We start from the raw sequence: 8290 nt of genomic DNA, 5'->3' as shown, positions 1-8290 counted from the left end.
AAAGCTTTCATGAAGTCTGTCAGGTAATCATAGAAGATCTCTTGCACCATTCTTTGAAAAGTAGCAGGTGCATTTTTCAAGCCGAACATCATGACATTCGCCACCACGAAGACACCCCATTCAATGATGAAGGCTATCTTCTCCCTATCTTCTAACCCCGTTTTTACCTAGTTGTACCCATTGAATCCATCCAATGATGAAGGCTATTTTCTCCCTACCTTCTAACCATGTTTTTACCTGGTTGTTGTACCCATTGAATCCATCCAAAAATGAGTACATTTCCTTTCTAGCTACCTCATCCACTAAAGAGTCCATAAACGAGAGTGGAAAGGGATCCGAGGTAGTTGACAGCATTTAGCTTGCAGTAGTCTATATAGATTCTAATCTTCATGTTCTTTTTGGGAACTACAACAATTGGGGATATCCAAGGAGCTTTCTCTATTGGCACAATGAAATCTACTCTTAGTAGTCTATCAATTTCTTCTTTGACTTGTTTGGCATAGTTGGGGTTCATTATGTACCTCTGTTGTCTAACTAGTATGGCTCCTTCTCCTACATTGATGCTGTGCTGGAAGAATTTAGGGTTAATTCCCTCCATGTCCTCGTATGACTTCCATGAAAAGGTGAGTTTACGTGAAACTGCAGGGTGTTATTATTATGAATTGTTTTGTCAAGTTTGTTTGTTATGAGGGTTTTTCATTTTTTAACTTTATTGTAGAGATGCATATGTGAGGATACCATGGAGAAATTGTTTATAATTACAATGTATGTACACAAGATTTTGATGAATCTTTGAAGATAAAAAATACAAAAAGAAAATCAATGCCTTTCAGCTAATGCATTCTCCGTCAGACGTTCCTATATGGCAATCCTTAAGCTTGGGACTAAGTATTGCATGGGCATAATTACTTCAACACCATAAGCTAGACAGAAGGGAGTGTACCCCGTCGCTACCTTATAGGAGGCTCGATACGCCCATAGGGCTGTTGTCACCTTATGTTCCCAGTCTATTTGACTTGTTTCCAAGGTTTTTGTCAAGATAGTACACAAAATTTTGTTTGTACTCTCTGCTTGACCATTGGCCTGTGGATAATAAGGTGATGATTTTCGATGGACTACTAAGAATCCCACAAGTAAATGATCAATCACCTCATTAATAAAATGTGAGCCATGATGATCACTAACTAATTCTGATGGGCAGCTGAACCTCGAGATAATTTGCTCGTATAAAAATTTTGATGGTGTTCGTGCACCAGCTCTCTTTGAGGCTCAGGCTTCTGCCCATTTTGTGAAATAGTCCATGGCGAGGCATCCAATGCTTGTGAGTATCCACCCCCTTCTATACTTTGTACATCCTCCATCTAGAGTCTGTCTATATTGCGATCTAAGCTCTGCCATCTAGCTCTACTTGAGAGCGCATGGGTGGACATTACCATCACTTGTACCTCTTTGGTATAATAAAAATTTTTTGAATTCTCTCCATTGTGTATCTATTGCATTGTCTATTTTGCTTTGTCTTGCTATATCTCTTTCCATTGTGCCATATTCTTATAAAATCTAGGGCGATGATCTATTCTCTGAATAGATATTATGGTTCTTTGGTAACAAAGACATGCAATAATATGATTTGGACAAGAAACAAAATAGGTGCATTAGGGAAATCATTAATCATATGCCATAGTTGACTCTGAATAGATATTATGAGTCTTTGGTAATGAAGACATGAAATACTCTGATTTGGATAAGAAACAAAATAGGTGCATTAGGGCAATCATTAATCGTATGCCAGAGTTAATGGCAGCAAAAATACTCTAAGTTGGATAAGTAATAAAATAGGGGCATTAGGGAAATCATTCATCATATGCCTTAGTTGTTGTCATAAAAAATGTAATCCTTTCTTCTTTGTTCTATTATTTTGGGACATTGTTGGCTTTGTCCTTGTCCTCGACATCACATTGGGTTAGGCTAATTAGAATTATTTACCAAAGTCAATAGGTGGTAATTTATTTGATTGTGAAGCTTTCTTGGGGAAGGCCTTGGGAAAATCCTTGGCCATTCTCTAACCAGTGCAGATATTAAAGTTGGCTTTGCATTTTTTACTAGAGTGTCTATAATACCAAAATTTTCCTTTTGTTGAGGCTTCTTATTATAATGTGTAATATATATGTGTGGTGATTATGTATGTGAAAATTAATGGTTATAAAATTGAAGATGATTATTTGTATTTCAATAACTACTTGTGTGATTTTCCTTTTGTTGAGGCTTCTTTATTGTAATGTATAATATATATGTGTGGTGATTATCTATGTGGAGCCCAAAATTTGGTATTTACCAATAATGCTTACCTAGAAGGGCTTGCATAAGAACTTGACATTTGGTAATATATATGTGTGGTGATTATCTACGTGGAACTCGACATTTAGTATTTACCAATAATACTCACCCAGAAGAAGCTTGCATAAGAAGCTAAGCTTATATAAATACCTTTTCATAAGGTTTTGATGTTAAATTGGGAAGCTTATACAAGAATTTAGTGGTTTGGTGGCAACAAGAATTGGGAAGCTTATACAAGAATTTAGTGGTTTGGTGGCAACTTGGTGTAGCAGCTTGGTTTCTCATCAACTTCAATGGCTTTATGATGATTCCGCTCAAAATATTTAGTTTCAAATGGAGGAGTCCAAGGATTTCTATGTAATATTATATATTGGGTGTGAGACTGAATGGAGTGTTTATTGTAAATACTATGTGTATAGTTTATAAATACTATGTGTATAATTTATACATACATTAGTATAGGTTATAGTGCCAAATATATAAAGAATGGGTGATGAGAGTTAACATCATTAACTCTTCCACAATAGGCACTACATTTTGGGGTAACTTGCCCGCATGACTCATGGTTGTCTAAAATAAAAGCTTTGTTTTCTTAAAAGTTTCATAACAACCATTTAATTTGAAAAATGAAAAACTTTATAGAAACAAAATATAGCATCTTTATTTCTCAAAATTTTATTACATCACTAGGGAAGTTCAACCCCTTGTTGTTTTGAACAATTGGAATCATCTATTTTGTAAAACTTTTACAAACTTCTAGTTTGGGAGATACAAATGCACATGACTTAACCTACTCATCTAATGTATACAGGCTTCTACCATGGATCCTATATTACTTTACAAGTAATCTTGGGTTATGTACATGTACTCTTGTCACATCTAGTGACATGCAAGTTGTGCTGAAGTACCGCTACGATAATCATAAAAGATATTGCTCTATTACAGGTTGCATATAGAAACTATCTATTAGCATGTTTCTAGTTACTATAAGCAAAGATGTCTGGAATGAATCAAATTATCGGGGTGAGAAGCTGGACAAGAATAACTTCCATGCTTGGAAGTTCAGAATGACCAATTTCCTGATAGGTAAAGGATTTTGGGACTGTCAAAGGAGCCAATGAGGAGCCTCCAGGGTTGCCTAAAGAGAATGTCACTCTAACGATGTAAAATCATTCAAGGACTAGAACCAGGGTGCAAGGAAAGTCATATATTGGCTTTCAATCAGTGTATGATAGGACACATACAGGATGCCAACACTACAGTGGTTGCATGGTAGAACCTAGTGCAGATGTTTTAGACCAACAACACAAAGGCAAGCAAACTATAGCTAAAACAAGAGCTGTATACTATGGAGAAGAAAAGCATGTCTATTAATATGAGTATGCTTTAAAGATCAAGGACGTTGTTGAATCCCTTAGGTCTATTAATTTATAGGTGGAAGATGATGATTTAGTGAGCGTCTGTCTAAATGGGCTTGGCAAAGAGTACAAGCCATTTAAGACCTTAATTGCAGTCAGAGAGAATGTTCCCAACTTTTGGGACTTAGTATCTATGCTGATCATAGAAGAAAAATCTATGGGTAAGGACTCTTCTTCACAAAGCAAGAACACATCAGAACATGCCTTCTACTCTAATTCAAGTAGAGTCAGAGGTAGAGATCATGGTTGAGGCCAAGGTGGTGGTGGCCAACATGGAAACTAGAAATATGGACAACAACAATCCAATGTTTCGCATGAGCAAATACAATCATACACAGGTAAAAGGGCCAGACTAGAGGCAGGGGAGCCATAAGGGCCAAGGTGGTTGTTGGCAAGGAAATCAGAGTGCAAATAGCATAAAGTTCTATTATTGTGGCAAACCAGGGCACATGGCAAAGGACTACTTTAAAAAGAAGAATGACATTAAAAGTGGAAAATTGCAGCAAGGAAACTATGCATCACCTAGGAAAAAAGATGGTGAGATGACATAAGTGAGAAGCTATTTGTGATACATCACATGCTCAATTCCACAACAAGAGATTTGTCAGGATCTAAGGATTTATGGTATGTGGATTTTGGCACCTCTAACACCATAACCACTCATAGTGAGTGGTTTAGATATATGTAGAAAATTAAAAAAATAGGTTATGTAGAAACAAGTGATGATGCTACGTATCCCATTACTCATGTTGGTAAAGTGTCATTGTCTAAGAATGGCAAAATGAAGTACTTGGTAGATGTACTTCATGTTTTAAATGTTACAAAGAACCTGGTTTCTATTGGGGGAAAATGGTTGAGCAGGGTCTACAAGTGAGGTTTAATCCTCAAGGATGTTTTATGGAAGACTTCAAAAATCAATGTCACATAGTTTGCAAAGGGTAACAAAAATGGAAGGGTGTTTACTTTGGATGTGAACATGCCTGAGGTATGTTGATAGCCCAAGCTCGTCTTCATCTATGATTGTACATCATGAGCTTGAGAGGGGCTATTGAGATTACAAGCTCGATGACAGCTAGAGCCAGGCACGATATGTGCTGGCATGGTAGATAGTAGCAGGTGTGTGACAATAAATGGCTGCGTCCAACTGGACACATCGTGTGGACATTAGATAAGGTTATTTGGTGTGTGAACACAGAGCACATTTAGTGTGTGGTGTGTAGTCCTCTTCTATTATGTATTATGTGTGAATGGATATGGCTTCCCTCTATGGTTAGGGTTACACTAATGAATTAGGGTTTGCTCCCTTGTGTGTGCACTCTCTCATCAGTCTTTTATCATGGTATCAGATCCTGGTGCTCTCTATTAGGGCTTTGTGAAGAAGAGGAAAAATTCTATTTTGGAGCTATCCATTGCTTGGAGCTTGGAGCAAAGAGAAGCTTGGAGCACACATCTACTCAACAGATTTGAAAACTAAGGACCACGGGTAAGCAAAGCTAAACACCCTTGAGTGGATTGCAGGTGATTTGACACAAGCAAAGCAAGATTTGAGTTACCCAAAGCAAGTGAAAATTTTGGTTTTTTGCAAGCTTTAATGGAAAGCTTGAGAGCTTGATTGGAAAGAGGAAAATGCATGTAGTATGTGAAGGGCACATGTATGTGGCATTAGTGAATGGAATAGCAATACATATGCAATCCCCTTATTGATTTAGAGCAAATCTATGTGTTATTAAAGAGGTCAAATTCTAGTTTTTGAGCTACACAATAACAAAGAATGTATGCAAGAAATTGGAGACATTGGAGGGTCAACCTATGCACATTTATGTGAATAGGGTATAGCACAAGGTCCCATATCTCATTTCATATGCTTGCCACACTCAACCATTGCATTGTGGAGCAATTAAATCATCTACAAGGAGGCGCAGAAATTCACCTTGGAGAAGAAAAATTACATGATTCAGCTCAAATTGATGTATACCTTGCACAAGAAACTTAGCAATTGACCATCATATGTGTATGTACCCTTGGATAGAACCCACAAGCACTAATTTGAATGCAATGATGCAAAACAAGCTGGATTAAATAGGATTAACAGGTTTGTCAATTGAGATTAGTGAACAGAGCTTCACTAAATCATCAATTACTCTTTCACTACCCAAAATTGGATCAATTTCTCTTACGCGGAGGTGGAGCAACATCATACGAAGGTAATGGATTCCTAGGCCCCGAATTTGGATCTTATTTGAAGCAATTAGAGCGGGATTAGTGACTGTAAATCATTGTTTACAAGGTTTTTATCAAAATAGAGTACAACATTTGGCATGTAATGACCTCAAATAATGTTTATATGCTACATGGAAAGATTGCCACTCCCTAGAGAAGGCAACATGAGTAGCAGGCCACTTGAGATATTTCACAGTGATGTATGGGGGCCTGTACAAAGCCTATCCATTAGTGGTAGGCAGGTACTATGTAACCTTCATTGATGATTATAATAGGATGACTTGGATCTATTTTCTCAAAGAGAAGAGCGAAGTGTTAGCAAAGTTCATGGATTTCAAAGCATTTGCAAAAAAGCAATATTATTGTTAGATTAAATTCTTGAGGAAATATGGAGGTGGCGGATATACCTCACATGCATTTGAGGACTTTTTGAGGAAGAATGACATTAGAAGGCAGATTTCATGCAGGTACACACCTCAGCAAAATGGTGTTACTATTGAGAGGAAAAATAGGGTCATTGGTGACGTGGCTAGGGAAATGCTAAATGATAAGAGCATGTCAAACTTTTATTGTGCAGAAGCATGCACCACAGTGGTGTATTTGCTTAACAAGACACCTACAGCTGCCATACATGAGAGTACGTTAGAGATGCATCTTACAGGATATTGGCCAGACATTGGGTGTATCTAAAAGTGTTTGGTAGCATTGCTTATGTGCAGGTGCTAGATGAGAAGAGTAAGAAGCTTGATCCAAAGGGAGAAAAGTGTATCTTTGTTGGGTATGCATAGGATCGCAAAGCATACAAATGTTACAATCCAAATACTAGGCAAATGCTTATTTCACAAGATGTGGTGTTTGATGAGCTTGCTAGTTGGTAAAAAACAAAGGATGAGAATGCCAGTGGTTCTAGTGACGATGATGTTCATATGGACTTGCCACAAGCAAGTTCTACTTCTATGTTTGGGCCACAAGAGTCAAGTGGTAGCAGTACACGTCCATGGTCAATGCGTTTGAGGCATGATAATGAAAGCACTAGTAGTAGTGCTATGGAGGACAAAGGGAAGAAGAAAGTTGAAGGGATTGGCATTACATGATATGAGTCATCTAGTTTGGATGAGGAACTTGGCATACCAGTCTTATGCACACCAAGTGCGAAGCAAGAGAGATATGTAGCTCCACATGCTAGAGTGACAGGTGTCTAGAGTGATCCACAAGTTTTGAGGAGATCATAGAGAGTCAAGTATCCAATTGACAGGTTGACATATCATGGTTTTGCTTTGCACTATGCATATATGAATTCTTTGGTAAAGCATGTGGAACCTACATGCTATGTAGAAGCTATTGGAAATCATGTATGGGAAAAGGGTTCATAAAATGATACTTGGGATTTGGTTGCCTTACCACAAGGCAAGAATGTCATTGGCTGTAAATGGGTTTATAAGGTGAAATGCAAGTCAGATGGTTCGATTGAGTGTCATAAAGCACGGCTGGTTGCTAAGGGTTATACACACACCCAAGGCTTGGATTATGATGAGATGTTTAGTCAAGTGGCAAAGATGGGAATTGTGAGGTCAGTTATTGCCATAGCTGTGGCGAATGGTTGAGAAATGCATCAAATGGATGTCAAGAATGCATTTCTAAATGGTGATTTGCAAGAGGAAGTCTTTATGGAGCAGCCAGAGGGTTATGTACACCCAAGGTACCCCACTCATGTATGCAGGTTAAAGAAAGCACTTTATGGGCTGAAACAAGCACCTCGTGCTTGGAGTGATAAGATAAGTTGATATCTTATCTCTATTGGTTTTCATGTTTCTATGGCAGATTCTTCACTATATGTGAAGAAGATAGATCATGGGATTGTTGTGATTGTCATCTATGTGGATGACTTGATTCTGATCATGCTACAGATATTACGCATGTCAAGAAGGCATTGAGTGGGCAGTTTGATATGAAAGACTTGGGTGATTTGAGGTATTTTCTTGGCATTAAAGTGGTTAAAGATCATGGAGGAATATGGCTAACCCAGCATCAATATGCATTGGATATATTGGCTAGATATGGGATGACTAGGTGTAAACCCATGAGTACACCCTTGCAGCAAAATGTAAAGTTGAGGGCTGATTTTGGTGAAGAGTTAGAGGATCTATCTATGTACAGAAAGCTCAAGGTCAAGAAAAGATCGAAGTTCAAGTGAAGACAAGTGCCATCAAAGTGAAGACTCAAGCAAGAATAACTGCACAAGAAAAAATAAAAATAAGAAACTTATATTTCTTATCATTCAAGCATTGGTTAATCTCGGCTGATTGTAATAATCATAC

This window comes from Cibotium barometz, chromosome 8 (assembly GCF_041138505.1).
Source record: "Cibotium barometz isolate CiBa-2024 chromosome 8, ASM4113850v1, whole genome shotgun sequence".
In the NCBI taxonomy this organism is placed as follows: Eukaryota; Viridiplantae; Streptophyta; class Polypodiopsida; order Cyatheales; family Cibotiaceae; genus Cibotium; species Cibotium barometz.
Note: the sequence above shows the minus strand (reverse complement) of the source record.